This window comes from Rhinatrema bivittatum, chromosome 8, assembly GCF_901001135.1.
Source record: "Rhinatrema bivittatum chromosome 8, aRhiBiv1.1, whole genome shotgun sequence".
NCBI lineage: Eukaryota > Metazoa > Chordata > Amphibia > Gymnophiona > Rhinatrematidae > Rhinatrema > Rhinatrema bivittatum.
In genome coordinates this window covers 254,692,119-254,715,469 of record NC_042622.1, presented here as the reverse complement: position 1 = coordinate 254,715,469, position 23,351 = coordinate 254,692,119, and positions in this window count along the sequence as shown.

Sequence of the window (23,351 nt, the reverse complement as noted above, 5' to 3'; positions counted from 1 at the left end):
TGTCCAGAGTAGCTCCTAGATCTCTCACTTGGTTTACTAATGGTGAGAGAGGGTTTCTGATAAGGGGGTTGTTGTCATTAGGAGAGATGACTAGCAGTTCTGTTTTGGAAGTGTTAAGAACTAGATTGAGACTGGAGAGTAGGCTAATGATGGAGCGGAGGCAGTTGTTCCAGAAGTGCAGGGTGCTAGAAGTGGGATCTGTGATAGGGATTAAGATCTGTACATCGCCTGCGTATACGAAGTGAGTTAGGTTGAGGCTATTAGGAGCTGGCATAAGGGTAACCTTGTGAATTAATCCCATAAGCTTGCTGAAAACACCAGTCCTTTTTAAATGTTCTCAGGTTGGGCTGAAGTCTTAAATTTTGTGGCAAGGTATTCCATAATTTTGGACCTGCGATTGATATTGCACGGTCTCTGGCCTCGCTAAGATGTGCGGATCTTACTGTAGGAATTGTAAGCAAGCCTTTGTTGGCAGATCTTAGCTCCCGTTGAGGTATGTGGAGTCTGATAGTTGAATTTAGCCAGTCGGTTTTTTCACCATATAGAGCTTTGTGAATACACAGCATTTTATGTTTTATTCTAAATTCTACCGGTAACCAGTGAAGGCCTTGCAAGACTGGGGTAATGTGCTCTCTTCTTCTCGTGTTTGTTAAAACCCGGGCTGCGGCATTCTGTAATACCTGTAAAGGTTGAATGGTTGTTTTGGGGAGGCCTAGCATGGTAGAGTTACAATAATCGATTCCTGTAAACAGCATGACCTGGAGTACATTTCTAAAATTGTCACAAGAGAGTAATGGCTTCAAATGTTTAAGTATCCTTAATTTACCGAAGTCTTCATTAACTTTTTTTGTAATATGGGTCTTTAAATTTAACTCAAAATCTATGAATAAGCCTAAGTTCCTTGCTACATCTACTAATTTAAAACTGGTTTCATTATTCAGCACAATTACTTTCTGTTCAAGGTTTACATTTTTTCTATCTAAAACCATAAAAGCAGACTTTTCCAAATTTTAAATTAATTTCATTTGGACTAAGTGTTGGCTAATCATTTTTAAATACATCTCAACACTTTTAAAAGTAGCTTCTAGACTCTGTTCAATTGGGAATAAAATCTGAATATCATCAGCGCACACAAAATAAATTAGACTAAAACCAGTTAAAAGATGACACAATGGTAGCAAATAAATATTAAAAAGAGTAGCTGAGAGGGCGGAACCCTGAGGTACTCCAGTCGCTAATTTTACTTTGTCTGAGATACTGTCTTTAATCTTTACTATAAATGTCCTGTTGTCTAAAAATGACATAAACGATTTCAAAGTATTGTTGGTTAGGCCTATTTCCTGTAATCTCATAAGGAGAATCTAGTGGTCTACCGAATCAAAAGTGGCAGAAAGGTCCAACATTACTAATAGGTAGCTTTGGCCTCGATCAAATCTTCTCAGTAGAGTGTCAGAAAGGGATAGTAATAATGTCTCGGTACCTTGTAATTTTCGAAAACCATGTTGGGAAGGATATAGTAACTCGTTATTTTCAAGATGATCATTTAATTGTTTATTCACAACTTTTTCAATTAGTTTAGCCAAAAAGGCAAATTTGAAATAGGTCTATAATTCTTAAGATTGGAAGGATCCAAACCTTTCTGCTTCAAAATTTTATTTATTGTTTTTATATACCGACATTCGATCGAGATATCACATCGGTTTACAGATAACTAGAACAAATAAGACATAACCATGCTTATTGTACATTGTAACAAGATAAAAGTTTGTAACAAGATAACAGATTGTAACAAGATAACAGATTGTAACATGTTAACAGGGAGTAACGAGTAAATGACTATAAATGATAATTGAAAGGAATGTGCAGGTGACTGTACATATGGCTAAATAAATAATAAGGTTTGGTTATTTACATTATCGGGGGTAAAAGTGAACAAGGGTGGGGAGGGGGAGGGGCAGAGGGAGGGGTGGCTGAGGGTGGCTGAGGGGGGAGTGGGTTCAGGGAGGGTTATATGTGAGTTAAGTATCTGGTGGGAAGGCTTTTCTGAAGAGCCAAGTTTTGTGTTGTTTTTTGAATATTTGCGAGGAAGGCTCATTTCTAAGGGGGGTCGGGAGGGTGTTCCAGAGTGTGGGGCCTGCCACTGATATTGCACGTTTGCAGGTTGACGAGCGGTGTGCTGTTTTGGTGTTTGGGACGGCTAGGAGTCCGGTATCTGAGGACCTGAGGTTTCTTTGTGTGGAGTGAGGGAGAATGGCGTTGTTTAGCCAATTCATCTCAATGTTGTTTATTTTCTTGTGTATGAGGGTGAGGGTTTTGTATTGGATTCTTTGGTTGATGGGAAGCCAGTGAAGCTCTTTTAGCGTGGGCAAAATGTGGTTGCATTTTTTATGTTTGTTAGTGCCCTTGCAGCTGCGTTTTATAATAGCTGAAGGGGTCTGATGGTGGTTTCGGGAAGACCAAGCAGTATTGTGTTGCAGTAGTCGATTTTTGAGAAGATTATTGTTTGCAGGACTGTTCTGAAATCATGCGCGTGCAGAAGGGGTTTGAGCTTTTTTAGGGTTAGCAGCTTGAAGAATCCATCTTTGATTAAGTTGGAGACGTGATGTTTGAAATTGAGTTCTTTGTCGATGGTCACTCCCAGGGTTTTTTGTAGAAGGTGTGAGTTGTATACCAATGTCCATTATGGATGTGTTGATTTTCATTGGGGCGGTGGGATGATCATTGGAGATGAGTAGGAATTCAGTCTTGTTTTGGTTGAGGCAGAGGGATAGTTGAGATAGCATAAGCGTTATTTTTTTGCTGATTTGGTTCCATCTGTCTAGGGTGCTTTGAATGGATTTGTTTATCGGGAGTAATATTTGGATGTCGTCTGCGTATACGAAATATGTGAGGTGTAGTCCTGTAAGGAATTTGCAAAGTGGAAGGAGGTATAGGTTGAACAGGGTGGATGATAGGGAGGATCCTTGCAGGACACCGTGAGTGATGGGTATTTTGGATGATTTCGAGGTGTTTATCTTAACATTGTATGATCTATTTGTGAAGTAGGATTCGTACCATTTAATTGTAGTGTTTCGTAGTCCAATTTCTTTGAGTTTGATGATTAGGGTTCTGTGGTTAATGGTGTCGAAAGCGGCGGATATGTCGAGGAGTATCAGTAGGTAAGATTGACCCTGGTCAAGTCCTCTGAGGATGGAGTCGGTCAGTGAAAGAAGGAGGGTTTCCGTGCTGAAGAGTTTTCTGAAGCCATGCTGTGCAGGTTGTAGTATATTCTGTCAGTTGATTGTTAACTGTTTTTTCTAGTATTTTGGCTAAGAACGGGAGATTGGATACCGGTCTGTAGTTGGCTGGATCAGATTTGTCGAGTTGTGATTTTTTGATGATTGGTTTGACTATAGCGTTTTTGAGTTTGTCGGGGAATATTCCTTGTTCGATAGGTTGATGATGTCAGTAATAGGCTTGGTGATGGTCGAGCAGATGAGTTTTAGGGTTTTAATGGGAATGGGATCTATGGGGTGGGATGCAGGGTTGGTTTTTTTGATGATGGATTCAATTTCAGTTGATGCCACCGGAGTGAATTCTGACCATGTAGAGTTAGGTGGGAGATGTTGTGATTCTTCAGGGTGGGCTTGAGGTGGTGGAATCTTGGCAATGATTGTGGCGACCTTGTCTTTGAAGTGTTGAGCTAGCTTTTCGCTGGAGATGGTGGTGATGTCCATGGTTGAGTCGTTTTGATTTGAGTCGGTTAGGTCATTGACGTAGGAGAAGAGTGTGCTGGAGTTGAACTGGTATTCGTGAATTTTTGCTGAATAGAAGTTTTGCTTTGCTGTGTTGATATCTGCTGTGTATTTGTGGAGGAGGGTTCTGTATTTGTCCTTCAGCTCTGTGGTTGGTGATTTTCTCCATTGTTTTTCTGATTGTCGTAGGATTCGCTTTGAGATTTTTAGTTCTGGGGTGTACCATGGGGACTTGTGCTTTGTTGACGTCTTGATTTCTTTTTTCACTGTGGGGCATAGAGAGTTGCCTATTTCTTCGTTTATGGAGATCCAGGCATTTGCGGCAGAGTTGGCGTCTTTTTTGTTGAGGCTCTTTAAGGCTTCCGGTAATAGCTTGGCAAGGTCATCGCTGGAGCAAGGCTTGGTGAATTCGATGATGCGTTTGTTTGGTATTATTGGGGTGCGCTGGAGTTGTAGCTTGGCTTGTATGAGACTGTGGTCTGACCAAGGGACAGAGGTCGAGGTGGGGGAGTCTAAGGAGGAGATTTTGTTGTTAATGAAGAGTAAGTCAAGAGTGTGACCTGATTTTTGGGTGGGGGTGTGGATGATTTGGGAAAATCCCAATGTGGACATTGTTGAGAGGAGGAGTGCGCTGGTTGCGGATGAGGGGTCGGTGTCTATGTGGAGGTTGAAATCCCCCAGGATGATGGTTGGTTCCTGTAGATTGATGTGTGTGGTTATGGTTTCGATTAAGGGGGAGAGGCTGTGCTGTAGGAGACCGGAGGGTGCATAGAGGAGGAGTATTTGGAGGTTTTTAGATTTAAATAGGTTAGTCTCGAATGGGGGGGGGGGGGGGGGGGGGGGAAGGTTTAGGGTGTGGGATGTGAATTTGTGTTTTTTGTGAGCTATGAAAAGTAGGCCACCTTCTTTTCGTTTGGGTCTGGGGATGGAGAAAATATTGTAGGTGGTTTTGGGAAGTTGGTTTAGGAGAACAGAGTCTGTGTGTTTCAGCCAGGATTCTGTGATGCAGAAGATGTCAGGTAGAGAGTCAAGGAGCAGGTCATGTATGATGGGAATTTTTTTGGTGATGGATTGGGCATTAATGAGGAGTAGGGTGAGTATGGTGAGAGTAGATCTCAGGATGTTGGTTTTGGTGGGGATGTTAGTGAAGCGTCTGGTGGGGTAGTTTTTTTGTGTAGAGGGGTGTTGGTGGGGGCGGTGGGGGAGATTGGGGATGTGGTGATGTGTCTCCATTGCTGGAGGATGGGGTGGGCAGGTGATAGCCTGGTTGGTTATAGTTTTGGACCAGGAGGGTAGGTGAGGTCGGCACAAAGGGTCGGCACGAAGGGGCGCACTAAGGGGCAGGCCCCTTAGTCGCGCGGCGCCTGTGCCTAGCAGGAGGCTTTAAAGGCCTTTCCCTGCTCTCCGCCTCATGGGGGCGGAGCTGGAGAGGGGGGCGGATCGGCGGTTCAGCGGGAGCGGGACACTTGAGGCCTTACCCCCGACGGGATGGCGCCGATCGCGTGGCCACGGGTCCCTCAGTCGATCCTCTTCTGCTCGCCCGGTGAGTTCGCGGCATCCTTCGGTGGTCGGGCGGTCTCGGCGTCGTTCGGGTGGTTTGGGGCCGTCTGGGTGGCTCACTCTCGGCGCGGCGTGGAGTCTCTGCTGCGGCCGGGAGTTAGCGAGGTGGCCGGTTCCCTCTACGCTGATCCTGGCGGCGTCTGGGGCAGAGGTCTGCGACCAGTGAGGAGGCCCGCGATGGCAATCAAAAGGAGGCCCGCGATGGCGATCAAAATGGGTTTAACTATGGCATTTTTTAATATCGAATTAATTTTACCTTCTGTTAAGGATTGATTGACTACTGTTGCTAAGTAGGGGCTGATAATTTCTGTACATAGTTTCACAGCTGCTGTATCAATTACATCTAATGGATGATTAGCTGGATTCAGTTTTTTGATCAGTACTTCTATTTCAGTCTTAGATATAGTCTCAAAATCTGACCATGCTGGTATGTCTCTCTTAGGCATAAAAGACGCAAGTTCATTGCATCGTGTTTCTGCTAAAGATTCATTTTTTGATGAATCATGTTGTGGAGCACTAGGAGAGCAGTCCCACTTACCAAGAGATGTGTGTTCTTGGGCCACGGCTCGACCCCAGAGGAACTCCAAAGAGGTGCGGCATGCCCGAGCATGGGCTAGACAGGAGCGAGGCTGGACAGATGACTGGAGATACTGACCCTCCTCCGGACCTGCATGCTTCGGAAGACCAGCAACGCAATGGTGGTCTTACTAACAGTCCTCCGACCGTTCCAAGCCCTTTCAGACCTGCCGCAGGGTATGGCAAGAAGCGGCAGGCCGGATGGAGGCCAGGCAGTGAAGACCGGAACATGGAGATACAGACGAGACTCAGGAACGAGGTACTTGGATTGCACAGACGAAGACTCAGGTACAAGGTACTTGGGTTGCACAGACGAAGACTCAGGAACGAGGTATTTGGATGTAGACTTGGTATACGGACATTGGCATGATCCCTCAGGGCGCCCTACACAGCCAGAACCACTAATCTTTTCATGGACCACCCTGTTCTACAAAGGGCATGAAGAACTGAAGAATCAGGAACAAGGTATTTGGATTGCACAGATGAGACTCAGGAACGAGGTACTTGGATGTAGACTTGGGTATACAGACATTGGCACGATCCCTCAGGGCGCCCTACACAGCCAGTACCACTGGTCTGGTCACGGACCACCCTGTCCTACATCCGCAGGAGCGGGACCAGTGCAGGAAGGGTGCGAGGAACTGAAGAATCAGGAACAAGGTACTGTAGACTCAGGCAAGATTCAAGGTATTCAGAAGACTCAGGCGAGGTACAAGGCATTGCACCATGAAGCGCCCTAAACAGCCCGCCCGTGCGGCTGGTCACGGACCACGACATGGCACGCCAGGAAGAGAGGCACGAAGAACCAGGGGTTCAGAATAACAGGACAGGATCACGGACATCAGGATCAGGAGAACAAACATCTAGACTGGAACATGGATTACAGGATCAGGAGACAGACCTCAGGGCTGGAACATGGACATCAGGAACAGCAGATGAACATCTGGATTGGAACGTAGACAACAGGACAAGACGAGGAGCTCCAACGAAGAACAGGACCTTGAAGAAGTGCTTGAACAAGGTTGACTCCTGGAGCGAAGGACAGCAGGATCCCAGGAGTGACCAACTCCTTGTGAAGGCAAAGCTGGAATGGACACTGAGCCCTTTTGTAGGGCTGAAGAGGTCAATGCCCAGGGAGAGGTCAGCAGGGGGCCACACCTGGCTGGCCCTTGAAGAACCGGAGAGAGGCGCGTGCCCGCGCCTTAGGAGAGTGAAGAGCAAGACAGGCTGGTGGCATCCCCAGCCACATGGAAGGCCCAAGAAGCAAGGTAGGCATCAGGAGCAGCCCTGCCAGGAAGCTGAGGAAGGCAGGCTGCAGGAGTGGCTTCCAGCCGTGAAGACAGAAGCAGGAAGAGCAGGGAGCTGCAGGCACCAGCAGGGACGGCCTCCCTGCCGGGCAAGGACCCGAGCAGCAGCAGGCACTGACATGGACGGTCTCCCTGCCGGCTGAGGACCCCGGGAGCGGCTGAGCTCGTCGGGGAGAGCCGGAACGGCAGGGGAGGTCCCGACCACGAGGGAGAGCCCTCGTCGGCCCGACCCTGCCGCGCAAGACCGGAGGCAGCCGGGGAAGAGCCCGGCGACAGTGGCATGCTTGCCACAAATGTAGAGGCGTCTGCGGCCCGACTGGCCGCGAGAGGTAAGGAGCCTGCCCATGCTCCTCGCGGGCAGGACCGCAACAGTACCCCTTCCTCAAAGCCCCTCCCTCAAGCCTCTTATCAACAGCTTGGGAAGAAGGCGGTATTCCATATACCATCAGGGGCAATCAAGGATCCAAGGACAAAGCTGGAACTTCTTGGCGAGGAACTGTAGCAAGAGGAATACTTAAGCAGAAGACAAGACAGAAGTGGTCAAGGTCCAGGCAAGACGAACATAGAACATGGAATGCTGAAGGCGCAGGTCAGGCAGGGTGCAAGGTACAGAACCGCAAGGTGGCATCTTGGTTCAAGGATCAAAGTGGCAGAAGCAAGGCTCCATCCAAGACTTGTCTTTGAACGGAAGTCCTTTAATACTTCTTAAGGCTGAAGCTGTAGTGCAGATGGAGTAATCAGGCGAAGACTAGATGCTGATTTGATGGTTCCAGAGACTTAGCACTTCAGCGACTCAAGGTGGACGAGGTTGAAGCACGGAGTCAAAGTAGCAGTTCGAGATGCGGCAAGGAGTAGTCTTGGTGTCACTAAAAGATGGAAGGCCTCCCACGGTTGGTTCAAGTTGGATTTGAAGTACAGTGGGACACTCGGTGTTGGGTACAAACCAATAGCTCAAGGATCAGAGCTTAGAAGTATTGGTGACCGGATGGCTTTGGCAGTATCTAGAAGATAGGGAGTGGAGGCAAGCATGACTTCCTGGTATGCATTAGTTCAGGTTGGCAGGTGGGATGCTTAGTCACTGCTGGCGGTCACGGACGGAATAATGCTTGGCAAAGCACAGAAGCTGAAGTTCTTTGGTTGGTAATTGAACTCTCTAGTGTAGACATACTGCCGATGTTCAGGCTAGTTGAACTGGTAGTTCAAAGTCACTGATGGTGAGACTCAAGCATAAAACAGAGCAGAAGTATTGTAGGCACAAAAGTTCTGTAACTTCCATTACAAGTGGGCCCTAAGGCAGGGCAGAATCTTAGGGATGCTTGGTTAGTTGACACTCACACCAGAGTGGTCCTAGGCAGATGGTAGGAGGTGGACATCCTCTGGACTACTTGAGAGCAAGCTGGAAGTAGATGTACTTGGCAAGGCACACTTGGACACCTTTACTTGGATGGTGAAGCTTGCAGCGAATTCCAGAGAAGAGATCGCTGGTCTTGAGTTCGGGAAGGTGAGCGAGGCAAGCATGTGGTAACTGGAAGTACTGAAGAAACTGAGCGGGAAGAGCGAAGGAGTTTGCTGGTTCAACACAAAGAGATAACTGATGCTCCATGCCCCATTGGACAGATGATAACAGATGGGGTGCAGGCGCCTCCTGCAGGTCATCTGGAGAGAAGTGCCACAGGCTGGCGAGTTGAAGACATCGCTTGTAGGATGGTGAACTTGATGGACGAATGCTCAGGACTCCAGCAAGATAAGCTCTACGGAGCAGGTGAGTCCAGAGAGTAGAACAAGAGTGCTCAGAGGAAAAAATAAAAAATTCTGGACAAGAGGGTCATGCAGAGCAGGAACCAGATGCTGCAGCTTGGAAGATGATGGTAAACCTGGGTGCAGGCGCCTCCTGCAGGTCGTACAGCAAGTGTACCCAGGCCAAACAAAGTCCCAAGAAGGCTCTTGGTGGAAAGATGCTAAAGCCTCTAGCGATGTGGAAAAACAAAAAATTCAAGCAAGTTGGCGCCTCCAGCAGGTCGGGAGATTATCTGCGAAAAAACTGGAACAAAGGTTTTTTTTTTTTTTTCCTAAAAAAAAAATGTCTTGGCAAAGAAACTCTGGGACTTGGCAAGAGCCCATCACAAGGACATGAACGCCGAACACAGGGCCTTCGCAATCTGTTGTGGAGCGCTAGGAGAGCAGTCCCACTTACCAAGAGATGTGTGTTCTTGGGCCACGGCTTGACCCCAGAGGAACTCCGAAGAGGTGCCGTGGTAGGTGAGGCATGCCCGAGCATGGGCTGGACAGGAGCGAGGCTGGGCAGATGACTGGAGATACTGACCCTCCTCCGGACCTGCCCGCTCCGGAAGACCAGCAACGCAATGGTGGTCTTATGAACAGTCCTCCGACCGTTCCAAGCCCTTTCGGACCTGCCGCAGGGCATGGCAAGAAGCGGCAGGCCGGATGGAGACCAGGGCAGCGAAGATCGGAACATGGAGATACAGACAAGACTCGGGAACGAGGTACTTGGATGCACAGACGAAGACTTAGGAATGAGGTACTTGGATTGCACAGACAAAGACTCAGGAATGAGGTACTTGGACGTAGACTTGGGTATATGGACATTGGCACGATCCCTCAGGGCGCCCTACACACCAGTACCACTGGTCTGGTCACGGACCACCCTGTCCTACATCCGCGGGAGTGGGACCAGTGCAGGAAGGGCACGAGGAACTGAAGAATCAGGAACAAGGTATTTGGATTGCACAGATGAGACTCAGGAACGAGGTACTTGGATGTAGACTTGGGTATACAGACATTGGCACGATCCCTCAGGGTGCCCTACACAGCCAGTACCACTGGTCTGGTCACGGACCACCCTGTCCTACCTCCGCGGGAGCGGGACCAGTGCAGGAAGGGTGCGAGGAACTGAAGAATCAGGAACAAGGTACTGTAGACTCAGGCAAGATTCAAGGTATTCAGAAGACTCAGGCAGGATTCAAGGTATTCAGAAGACTCAGGCGAGGTACAAGGCATTGCACCATGAAGCGCCCTACACAGCCCGCCCGTGGGGCTGGTCGCGGACCACGACATGGTACGCCAGGAAAAGAGGCACGAAGAACCAGGGGTTCAGGATAGCAGGACAGGATCACGGACATCAGGATCAGGAGAACAAACATCTAGACTGGAACATGGATTACAGGATCAGGAGACAGACCTCAGACCTGGAACACGGACATCAGGAGCAGCAGGTGAACATCTGGAGTGGAATGTAGACAACAGGACAAGATGAGGAGCTCCAATGAAGAACAGGAAACACAGGACCTTGAAGAAGTGCTGGAACAAGGACGACTCCTTGAGCGAAGGACAGCAGGATCCGAGGAGTGACCAACTCCTTGCGAAGGCAAAGCTGGAATGGACGCTGAGCCCTTTTGTAGGGCTGAAGAGGACAACGTCCAGGGAGGGGTCAGCAGGGGGCCACATCTGGCTGGCCCTTGAAGAACCGGAGAGAGGCGAGCGCCCGCGCCTTAGGAGAGCCAAGAGCAGGACAGGCTGGTGGCGTCCCCAGCCACGTGGAAGTCCCAAGAAGCAAGGTAGGCATCAGGAGCAGCCCTGCCAGGAAGCTGAGGAAGGCAGGCTGCAGGAGCGGCTTCCAGCCGCGAAGACAGAAGCAGGAAGAGCAGGGAGCTGCAGGCACTGGCAGGGACAGCCTCCCTGCTGGGCAAGGACCCGAGCAGCAGCAGGCACCGGCAAGGACGGCCTCCCTGCTGGCTGAGGACCCCGGGAGCGGCTGAGCTAGTCGGGGAGAGCCGGAATGGCAGGGGAGGTCCCGGCCATGAGGGAGAGCCCTCGTCAGCCCGACCCTGCCGCACAAGACCGGAGGCAGCCAGGGAAGAGCCCGGCGATGGCGGCATGCTTGCCGCAAAGGTAGAGGCGTCTGCGGCCAGACTGGCTGCGAGAGGTAAGGAGCCTGCCCGCGCTCCAAGCAGGCAGGACCGAAACAGATCACTAGTTAATTCTGATACAATCTCAAATAGCACTTTGGGATTGTTAGAAAACCTTTGAATCTTAGAATCATAGTAATTCCTTTTTGCATTAATAATCTTTTTTCGGTAGTAAGTAAGAAAGATACGATAATTAGTTAATGCTATTATAAGAACATAAGAACATAAGAACATGCCATACTGGGTCAGACCAAGGGTCCATCAAGCCCAGCATCCTGTTTCCAACAGTGGCCAATGCAGGCCATTTTGTTTTTTTCCATACTCTTTCTTTTTTACGTAGACTGAGTTTAATTTGTCTTAATTCATTATTATACCATGGATTTTGCTGTTTTGTCTCCTTCACTGATTTTAATCTAAGTGGATTTATCCTATCAGCTATTTCTTGGGTTATTTTATACCAATTCTCAGTTGCATCTATAGTTGAAGTAGTCAATACATCTGTATATGGTCTAGTTTGTGTATTAGGTAAATGTTCAGACAATTCTTTCTGAAGCAATTCAGAATTATATGGTTTTCTGTATTTAAAAGTCAATGTTTTTTTTGTTTCATTTAATGAATAACTGGTAAATGTTAAATTTGAGCAGAGTAAAAAGTGATCAGACCAAGGCACGGGACTGACACTGGTTTTGATATTGTTAGTTAATTTAGAATTTATAAAAATAAGATCCAACGCATGCCCACCTTTATGAGTGGCATGTGGTGTTAATAAATCCAGACCCAATGCTTGCAGAGCTTCGACTAAGATGCAACAGGATGAAGATTGAGGGGACACATTCATATGTAAATTAAAATCTCCCAAAAGGATTGAGGGTTTTTCAGGGTTAATAATCATGGTTAGATATTCAATAATTGGTGAGTTATTGGCTTCCAGCAGTCCAGGGGGGCAATATACTAAACATGCTTGTAAATTTTTAGATTCAAATAGAGCAATTTCATGTTTCTCCGGAGGTTCTAATACAATTCTATTTAATTTCAAGCTTTTTTTACTTATTAGCATTACGCCTCCGCCTTTTCGCACTGATCTAGGAATAGATTCTACCTTATAATCTTTATTTTCTATTTCATTTAATATCACAGTATCGGTTTTCTTTAACCAAGTCTCGGTAATTGCTATAAAATCCGGAGTGTGGTCTTTTAACATATCATCAATAATGACAGGTTTTTTTTGCCAATGCTTGAATATTTATCAATAGGAAAGAGAGGAAAAGGAAATTGTTCACCAGGTTCAAACTCTTTGAGTCAATCCTAATTAAGTTTGTATTGCAATCTCTATTTTTTTTCATCTTGGCTTGATTCATTCGTGGGAACATTCTAACCGTATTCGAGTTACTCACATAATTTCTCCGACTAGTCACTACTGGAATATTATTAGTTGATGATGAATGACTTGTAGCTGTAGTCATGGGGGAAAAATTCTATTAATTGATCCAAAATTTTGGGGGCTACACGAAGGGGCTCACAAAGGGGCAGGCCCATTTGTCGCGCGGCGCACATGGTTCCCCGAGCCGCTCTAGTAACCCCCTCGACGCCCTTGGATGTCATCACGGGGGCAGAGTCCACTCACAGGAGGGGGGAATGGAGCGGCATGATGGGAAAAGGAACCGGAGCGGTGGCAGGGGTGCCAACAGTGTGTAATCCAGCAAGTCGAAGCCTCTGTGTCCTAGAAGCAGCAGCAGGCAGGCAGGCAGAGAGTTAAACAGTTACTCTCCGGTTCCCTGCGCTGCTCTAGAAACCCCCTTGACACCCATGCTAGGCCACCAATAATGTCTTCTTAACATCTCGAGGGTCCGAGCCTGGCCAGGATGGACGGCCAATTTTGAGTCATGGGTCCGGCAGAGGACGCGTTCCCGGAGACGGCGTGGGACCACCGTCTTCCCGGCTGGTACTGTGTGTTGGTCACTGCGAGGGTTATGCAAGCCAGGTCGATGATGTGTCTAGGGATTTCGGGCATATCTTCTGGCTCAAGGGAGCAAGAGAGAGCATCTGCTCGGGTGTTCTTGACTGCTGGACAGTATCAGAGTTCAAAATGGAAGCGTTCAAAGAACAGCACCCAGTGGGCCTGTCTAGGATTCAGAAGTTGGGCTTCCTTTAAGTGTTCAAGATTCTTGTGGTCTGTGAATATCGTGAACTTATGCTGTGCTCCTTCTAACCAGGGGTGCCATTCCTGAAGGGCCAATTTCACAGCTAATGGTTCACGGTCCTCAATCGTGTAGTTTTGCTCTGCGGTGGAAAACTTATGCGAGTGGAATGAGCTGGGCACTAAGACCCCTTTGGAGGAATATTGGCTTAGGACCGCCCCTGCCCCAATGATGGAGGTGTCAACTTCGACGATGAAGGGGTGGCTAGGATCTGGATGATGTAGACATGGTCCGGTGCAGAAAGCCTCTTTCAGGGGAGGAGCCAAGATGGCCGCGGCTTGAGACGCTGAACCGAGTTGCTCCTCAGATCGCTTGTGTTTTTTCCTGTTTAAATTATTTCTGAATTTTACAAACTATTTGAAATGCCACACAAGCGTAAAGGCAGGGTACGGGTATACCCTCCAAACCTCCCCAGCCCGGCGGGGCAACGATACATCACAGAGTTCGCGTCGGTGTCTCCGATAGTGGAAGCTCTTAACGCCGCTGCGGTGGAGCCGAGAGAAGCGGCGATATCGCCTGGCGAAATTTCTTTGAGCCCACCAGCGCCCCGAGGACTTCTGAGCAGCTCTCCCCTCCGCCCGACCAGAGGAATTGAAAACCCGGACGCTAAGCTTGTCGTGGGAGATCAACGTGAGGGATTTTCTGATCGGATAGGAGCAGGGCTCCCCTCCCCCCACCTGTTGGAGGTACGTGAAGGGTCCTCGAGGACTTTGGGGGACGAGGATAAGGGTGGAGAATCTCTGGAAACAGCAAGAGAGAGCCCACAGGAGCAAATGGGGCGAAATATCCTGCAACCCCTGGAGTTTAAAAAACCAGAAGTTATTACTCTTGAAGCCATATGGGAACTTATGGCTACTATGGCCCGGACTCTGAATACTCAGTCCCAGTTGATCAGCAAATTTGAAAATAAAGTGGAAACTGTGGAAAAAGAACATTTGCTATTGAAACAAGACCATTCAACTTGCATTCAAGATCTAACTACTAAGGTTAATCAGACCCAGTCCCTCAATTCCTCAATAATGAAGGATTGTATAACATCTCAAAGGAGGCTGGAGTCTGTTGAAAACTATTTGCGTTGTGCAAATGTAAGATTGGTTAATTTCCCAAGAGTAATGGGGGAGCCAAGTTTGGTGACTTTCAAACGTTTCGCAATGGAGACTCTCAAGATTGAATCAACAAAGATTCCTACTGTGAAAAAACTCTTCTTTTTTAGGAGTAGTTCTCAGATTACTATGGGTGAAGGAAGAGAGGATTCCAATAACTTAACACAATTTTTGGAGAATTCAGAAATGGAAATCATTGAAAGGGCCACCCTTTTTGTCCAATTCTATACAGAAGTAGAAAAAAATTTCCTAATGAAAGCCTTTTTCCAGAATATGAATAATGATTTCATGGGAGGGGCGGTGAGGGTTTATCCAGATCTCTCGCGTCCCACCCAACAACGCCGGAGGTCATTTTTAGCTATGCGCCCGGAGGTTTTGGCCAAAGGGGCTAGCTTTGCCCTTCGTTTTCCATGTAGATGTATTGTAAAATACTCTGGAAATTTATATGTTTTCTTTATGCCAGACCAACTGAGAAAGTTTTTAGATGGAAGGGCCATAACATGAGTATTGGAGGTTAAGATGTGTGAGAACACCAAGCCGGTTTAAATATATAAGTTTGTTTCAACAATGTCTTCTCTTATTTCCTTTGGGTATCCTCCCCCCTCAATTTCCTATGAAAAAACAAATGAATGAATGAATATTATGCTATCCATTATATATGATTATATGTATTATGGAAATATATATTTTCCTTTGTTAACATTTTCTGTAATTTCAGTCAAGATATATTCTTGTAATTATTTTGAAAACCCATAAATAAAGAATTAAAAAAAAAAAGAAAGCCTCTTTCAAGGCGTGGAAAGCAGATTGAGCCCTGGGGCTCCAAACGTGAAGGTACCTTTCCTAGTCATGGCCATGAGTGGAGCAGCTAGCGTGGAGTAGTTAGTGATGAAGTTCCTGTAATAATTTGTAAATCCAAGGAATCTTTGCAAGGTGCGGAGGCCTACTGGCTGGGGCCAATCTCTAATACCCTGGAGTTTCTCAGGGTCCATGGTGAAGCCACGATTGGAGATGATGTAGCCCAGAAATGGAAGACGCGTCTGTTCAAAAATACACTTCTCTAATTTTGCGTAGAGGTGATTGTCTCTGAGGCGTTGGAGGATGGTTTGAACGTGTGAGTGGTGGGACTTCAGGTCTTTGGAAAAGATCAGTATATCGTCCAGATATACCACGACAAATGAGTATAGTAGGTCCCGGAAGATCTCATTCATCAAAAGCTGAAAGACTGCAGGGACGTTATGTATTATGTTGCTAGCTCGTTGAGTTAGCAAGGACTTGGTCTAGGCCGGTCTAAGCTACTCTGCTGCTTCCGTGCTGCCACTGGAAGCTCTCTCTCTGCCCTTGGGGGTAATTGCTAACCTGGGTACCCGCTCCTCAGGGGCCCTCTGCTTTATTTCAGGTGCCTTACAGCAGGGGTCCCCAACCACCGGTCCATGGACCAGGACCGGGCCGTTGGGGTTTTTTTGCTGGTCTGCGGTGCCGCCAAGCACCGGCAGGTGTGTCGCGTGCTCCCGGTCTCTCCCGCTGCTCTTCCTGATAGCCCGTGCTGATAGCCCGTGCTGATAGCCCGTGCTGACGGCCGCCGGGCTATCAGCACGTTCAAGCCCAGTGGGAAAGGCAGCAGTGCAGGAAGAAGCTGTGGCACCCGTGGCTGGCCTTTTCTTCTTCCCATGCCTGCCCCCCCCCCCCCCCCCCCCCGTGACCCGGAACAGGAAGTGATACGCGGTGCGCGGGAAGGAGAAAGGCCGTGCTGTGTGGATAAGTAGCAGCGGTGGCAGCAGATTCAGCCCCCATGTAATCGAAGCAGCTGGTAATCAAGAAAGGAGACAGCAGCATGAGCCTCCCGCGGCCGATGGGATTCTTCTTTCTTTGCCTGCGGTGGCTGGAGGAGGAGGCTGCTGTAGCTACCATTTGTGCTGGGGGGGTGGAGGGGAGTGAAAGAAAGAGAGAGAAGCAGCCAGCCAGCCTGTGAGTGATTGAGAGAAACTGGTCAGAGAGCTAATGTGTGTGTATGTGAGAGACAATGAAAGTGACTGCTCAGGGAGATGACTGATGTGTATGTGAGAGTGTGAGACATTAGTCAGGGAGGTGACTGATGTGTGAGAGAGAGAAAAAGCATGGAAGTGAGAAGTCTGGGTATGTGAGAAAGCATGGGTGTAAGAAACCTGGTGTTGGGGGGGGGGTGTGTGAAAGAAAGCATGGGAGTGAGAAGCCTGATTATGTGAGAGAGAGCATGGGAGTGGGAAGCCTGTGTGTGTGTGCATGCATGAGAGAGAGAGACTGGTTGGTAAGGTGACGGTGTGTGTGAGAGAAAAAGACTGGTGTGTGTGAATGTGAGAGAGAGAATGTGATTCAGGGAATGAGAAGCCTGTGCACGTGGAGAGTGAGCATGGAAATGAGAGAGACTGGTGTGTGTGTAACAGAGAGAAAATGATTATGGGAATGAGAAGCCTGTGCATGTGAAGAGAGTGAGCATGGGAGTGAGAAACCTGGTGTGTGTGAGACACAGCATGGGAGGAAGAAGCCTGTATATCTGAAAGAGAACATGGGAGTGGGAAGCCTGTGTGTGTGTGTCTGCATGAGAGAGATCAGGTGACTGGTGTGTGGGTGTGTGAGAGAGAGAAAGAAAGTGATTATGGGAATGAGAAGCATGTGCATGTGAAGAGTGAGCATGGGAGTGAGAAACCTGGGTGTGTGTGAGACACATCATGGGAGTGAGAAGCCTGTATATCTGAAAGAGAACATGGGAGTGGGAAGCCTGTGTATGTGGGTGCATGAGAGAGATCAGGTGACTGGTGTGTGTGTGTGTGTGTGTGTGTGTGTGTGTGTGAGAGAGAGAGAGAAAGAAAGTGATTATGGGAATGAGAAGCCTGTGCATGTGAAGAGTGAGCATGGGAGTGAGAAACCTGGGTGTGTGTGAGACACATCATGGGAGTGAGAAGCCTGTATATCTGAAAGAGAACATGGGAGTGGGAAGCTTTTGTGTGTGTGTGTGTGTGTGTGAGAGAGAGAGAGAGAGAGAAAGAAAGTGATTATGGGAATGAGAAGCCTGTGCATGTGGAGAGAACAAGCATGGGAGTGAGAGACTGGTGAGTGTGTGTGTGTGTGTATGTATGTGTGTGTGTGTGAGAGAGACAGAGAAAATGATTATGAGAGTGAGAAGCCCATATATGCAAGTAGAACACAGGAGTGGGAAGCCTGTGTGTGTGCATGGCATGAGAGAAACTGTTCAGGAAGGTGACTGGTGTGTGTGTGCCAAAGACTGTTTGGGAGATGATTGGTGTGTGAGAGACAGAAACTGGTCATGGGGTCATGACTGGTATGGTGTGTGTGAGAGACATGGGCACTAAGGAAGAGGACCATAAGTATAGAACTTAGCTTCTACTGCTGCTTCTGGTGTGTGCCACGGCCTGCATGGAAGGGGAGTAGGAGAGCTGCTGGAGGGGGTAAGTAAAGCTGGCTTTTTAAGTTTATTTTTCGTGATTGACTGCCATTTTAATTATGTGATGTCTGCTTTTTTGAAATATTTTATTGGTGTTTGGAAAATGTTTAATAGATTTTATGAGTTTTTAATTGTTGGATGTTATTCTGTTCATAGCTATTTTGAAACATTTATTCTGCTTATTAGTATAGTTTTACAATTATTTCTGCGTGGGGATCTATAGCTACTTGCTAGTTCTGTTTTCCTAATAAGAGCTGTATTGGTTTTTAGGACCTGATTTAATATTTGTAGTGTTGCCTTTTCATAGATAGGGTTGCTCCTGTTTGAGTGTATTCCATAATACAGGTGTAACTGTGTGCGGATTAGTTTATGTGCATTACTACAGATCCTGGGAGTATGTTAGGTCGGTTCTGTGTCAGTTACCGAGATGAGATATTTTACTAGTATGTAAGCGTTTGTATCGGTCTTATTTGTTGTGTTTTCTCAAGAGGACATGCATTGGTGGTAAACTGCTGTCTTTTCATAAGTAGGGCTATTGAGCCTGGAAGTAGAAGGAGTTTGAGTTGCTGTTACTGAGATGACACCAGAACCAGGATATCTTTTTTGTAGGGTGAGTTGTATGGGGAATGTCATAATTCTGCTTTACATCCATTATTGTGGGTCAGGGGGGTTCCCATGGATGCAAACTGTACTTTTACATCTAGCCCCGTGACGATCATGGGTCATGCATGTGAGAACCTATGGTGATTTGAGTCACATTCACATTATAAATGTCATAATTAAATGATAAGTGTGCACTAAAATCCAACCCCCTCCATAACCCCGCCCCCATATGATCAAAGCCCCGCCCCTGCCCCACCCCCACCCCGCCCTGCCGGGCCATGGAAAAATGGTCTTGCTTGAAGCCGGTCCCTGGTGCAAAAAAGGTTGGGGACCACTGCCTTACAGGGATCAGGTACTCGCTCCTCGAGGGCCTGCTCTCCCTGCCTCGGTGCCTGTACCATCTTCTTCAACCTGGTGGAATCGCATACCTACAGCAACCATCTAGTGAGTAATCTAACTCTCAGTCTATCTCATCCACAGTACTGCCTTACTGGGAAACCTACATTGGAATACCCCTATACCAACGGGGTGAGAAGGGTCCCCTCTGCCAAGGGTCCTGAGACTGCTACATCCAGACTACCGTACTACTGCCACCTCTGGTGGTATACTTCAAGCTGTATAATAAAGAACTAACTCTGTGTTTGTGCGTCCTGCGTTTAGCCCAGTACTGTGGCGCCTCACGGGGCTCCTCCCCGTGGGCGTGGTCATCTGCCACAGTACCCGAGAATCCACCCAAACACTGCTAAACCATAACAGCAGCGGATACTGTCCTTTTAGCTGATCAATAGAGATACTGCCTTTAAACCCGAAGGTATCAGGCTGTAGGACCACCTGAGACATTTCCTCATGTGACTGACCAGATGTCGACAGTTCATCAGGGACAGGCTGAGTCAGTTTTGGTTTCAGCCCCTTTGCATCTAGAGGACTTGTGGTTTCAATATCTTTATGAAAAAATATGAATTACAAGTCCCTGTATGCAATGGGGATAAAATCAGGACTGACTCAACCAGTTCCTGAACTATCTGGTTTAATCTAGATTTGATGGCAACAGAGCAAGCATCTGATCCGGAGGAGAGGTCCATTAATAATTATTAACTATTCCCTGTTGCTCATTCCCTTACTCCTGGGAACAGGGGCGATTCTATAATGAGGCAGGATGAGGCGGCTGCTTCAGGCGGCAGAATTTTGAGGCGGCAAAAAATGCCCCTCTCAGAATGCCACTGTGGCATCTGCCTCACCCTGCCTGCCCCTGCTGACCCAGGCTGGCAGCGGCAGAAAAGAGGATGGTTGCTGCCACGGGCTGCCGCCAGCAGAAGCCAGGCCAGCAGCGAGGAGGAAGACCCCCATTGCCGGAGGCCAGGTCCAAGGCATGGAGGAGGGAGGAAGGATACCGCCGCTGCCGGAGGCCAGACTGGTGGCATGGAGGAGGGACGGGGTGGGGGGGGGGGGGGGGGGGCAAGCAGGGGGCAGCCTTTTCGTCTCTCGCCTCAGGCAGCAGATTGCCTTGAGCCACCCCTGCCTGGGAATGAGCAACAGGGAATGGATCTCCCCATATGAGGATTTGTGAACTATTTCCAAGTTACCTGGATTGCTCAATGTTGGAGACAGAATGCTGGATTTGATGGACCATTGGTCTGGCCCACATGGCATCTCTTATTTTTATGAGCTGATATCCTTGGAAATCTCCCAACTTGGCCCTCTCTAAGCACTCAATGCCACATTGTCTCCCTAACAATAGGCCACCGAAAAGTAGTGAAAAGTCTTGGAAGACAGATTTAGGACCAGATGTACTTAAGGGACTTTTTTCTCCCCATTTTGTGACTATGGGAAAAATGCTTAGTATGTAAGCTGCTTTGGAACCTTGGGGATGCCATTCCCAGCTCCAAAATGCAGGCACTGCATGTTAGCATCTGCTTTTCCTGCTGGCTCTGGATTCCCCCTGTGTTACTAAATTTGATTTGCTTGGCTTTCATTATTCTGTTCTGAAGAACACTGCTGCCACAAACTGCTTTGTCTGTCTGCTGTTCTGTGGCTGTGTGTTCCACGCCAAATACCTGGCTGCTGCTGTCAACTGAGGCCTTGCTATAAGCTAACCGCTTTTGCTGATGGGGGAGAGCTGACACCTGCCTCTGCCAATTTCCACCTTAAAATGGAAATCATCTTTAAAGGAGTGCAAACAAGCACAGGCCTGACCAGAGCTGAGGCTCACGCCAGCTGATGGAGGGAGGAGAATCAACATGAAGGGGTCTGTGCATGCTAAGGCTGTTTATCGTGCACAAAACTTACTGTGCTATGCTCTAAAGCCCTAATGTGCAGCTAAACTGAGGTCAGAAAATTAGTGGGTATATGCTAAAATTAGCACATACCTGGCATTTAAGTTAAGGGACATTATATGCAAATTACACTTTAGCAGGTGCAAGGGAAATAGTATGGCCTCCTCTTCCTGCTATTTAGCATGCATCTGGTACAGGCTAAAATGTAACGCCTGCCTCAGACCAGGTATTAACGTTTTAGCGTGTATGCTATTGAAAGGGCTTAGTATGGCAAGCATTGGGACTTACAGCATGAACTGCTGTCAACGTGCTGTTGCTGCCCCAGCACTACAGGGTGCTTGATACTTGATGGTCAGATGCCAGTGTTCTTTTCTTAGAGCTGGCAGATTTCCCTCCCTGGCATCACTGGGATGGATCCACTAGGTCTGGCCAAAGCATCTTCCGGTGCCAGTCCTTCTCCTTCTTGGCAGATATCCGAGGTACATGCTTTTGGCCTGGATTTCCCTCTCTTGGATGTCTTTTCTTTCGGCAACAGGATAGACACCCAGAAAGATGCTGGAGTGCATAGAGAAAGGAATGGTTAGCAGAAAAAAAGGAGGTGATATTGCACCTGTAGAAGCCTTTGGTGAGACCTCATTTGTAATACTGTGCACAGTTCTGGAGACTGCACCTTCAAAAGGATATAAACAAGATGGAGTCGGTCCAGAGGGAGGCTACTAAAATGGTCAGTGGTCTTCATTCTAAAGCATATGGGGACAGATTTAAAAGATCTAAAATATGTATATCCTCAAGGAGAGATGGGATGGAGTCGATATAATAGAACAGATATAACAAAAGCTATGATCCCAAACAATCCATGCAATTAATCGTGTAAGTACACAGTATAATGGTTGCAGACAGACCTCATATCAAGGCATACATATTCATTGCTATTTAGCAAAAGGTATACCGGAAATATATAATCATAGGTCTTAGTTGTATTTTTTTAAGCTTTTCTTGTTGCTCAAGTGCAATAGTGCATAGTCCATAAGTGACCTATATTAGGTTATTACAAAAAGTTTTAACTTAGCTTCATAGGCAAAATGGAGAATCGCCAGAGACATGGTCGTGAGTTCTTACAACCGGAGAGCCCGACACGGACCGCGTTTCGGCGTCAGTAGCCTTCGTCAAGGTATGTGAAATAGTAAGCGTAGCATGTTCCGATATGCTACGCTTACTATTTCACATACTATTCGCCCTTGACGAAGGCTACTGACGCCGAAACGCGGTCCGTGTCGGGCTCTCCGGTTGTAAGAACTCACAACCATGTCTCTGGCGATTCTCCATTTTGCCTATGAAGCTAAGTTAAAACTTTTTGTAATAACCTAATATAGGTCACGTATGGACTATGCACTATTGCACTTGAGCAACAAGAAAAGCTTAAAAAAATACAACTAAGACCTATGATTATATATTTCCGGTATACCTTTTGCTAAATAGCAATGAATATGTATGCCTTGATATGAGGTCTGTCTGCAACCATTATACTGTGTACTTACACGATTAATTGCATGGATTGTTTGGGATCATAGCTTTTGTTATACCTGTTTACCTTATCGCTATTCCCAGCTCATAATTATTGCACTAGAGGATACAATAATTTTTTCTGGTCGATATAATAGAAACATATAAATACTTCCAAGGCACAGGGGGGTGCACCTCTTTCAATGGAAAGGAGGCTCTGGAATGAGGATGAAAGGGGGCACTCGGGAGTAAATCAAAGGAAAGATTTTTTTACAGAGAAGGTGGTGGATGAATGGAAGACCCTCCCCGTGAATGTGGTAGAGACAAGGACAGAAAGCATGAGGTGAGCACAGGGGATCTCCGAGGGGAGTGGTAAGGATTGTAGAGCAGGACAGTTGGTGTGGATGGGCAGACTAAATAGGCCATATGGTCTTTTTCTGCCATCATGTTTCCATATTTCAGCTCTTCTCTGGGGGTCCAGATGCTCTCCCACTTCTGATTTCAGCACTGACAGCCAGCCCCATATGCCAAGTTTACTTGTATACATGTTTGCAGCAAGGGGACTGAGCCGTAAGTAAGAGAGGACTGTACACAATTTAGGATACAGCTCATAAAAGCTACAATTTTATGGGTCAGCATGCATGCTAATAGTGTTCCTGTGCTATGAAGGCTATGTTTTTGCATATACATGGCAAAATTTACTGCATCTGCCAGGCTCATCCAGTCTGCACATTTTCGCTGCCTGTTCTAATATTGCAGAGACAATTTTCAAATTTATTCCTGCAGGTAAAACAGTGCTTTACCTGCAGAAAAAAAGTCTTTGAAAATTGCTGCCCATAGGCACAGGTAAAATTATCTGTGTATTATGTTATGAACCTGCCCGCGAGGAGCGTGGGCAGGACCCTTACCTCCCGCGGCCAGTCAGGCCGCTGACGCCTTTCCCTCCCCGGCTGTCTCCTGCCCTGCGCGGCAGGGTCGAGCTGTCGGGAGCTCTCCCTCGCGGCTGGGATCGCCACTTCCACTCCTGCACTCCCCAACGCGGCTGGAGTCGCTCCTGGGGTCCTCTCAGGCAAGGAAGCTGTCCTTGCTGCTGCCGGGGTCCTCAGCCGCCTGCAGCCTTCCTGCT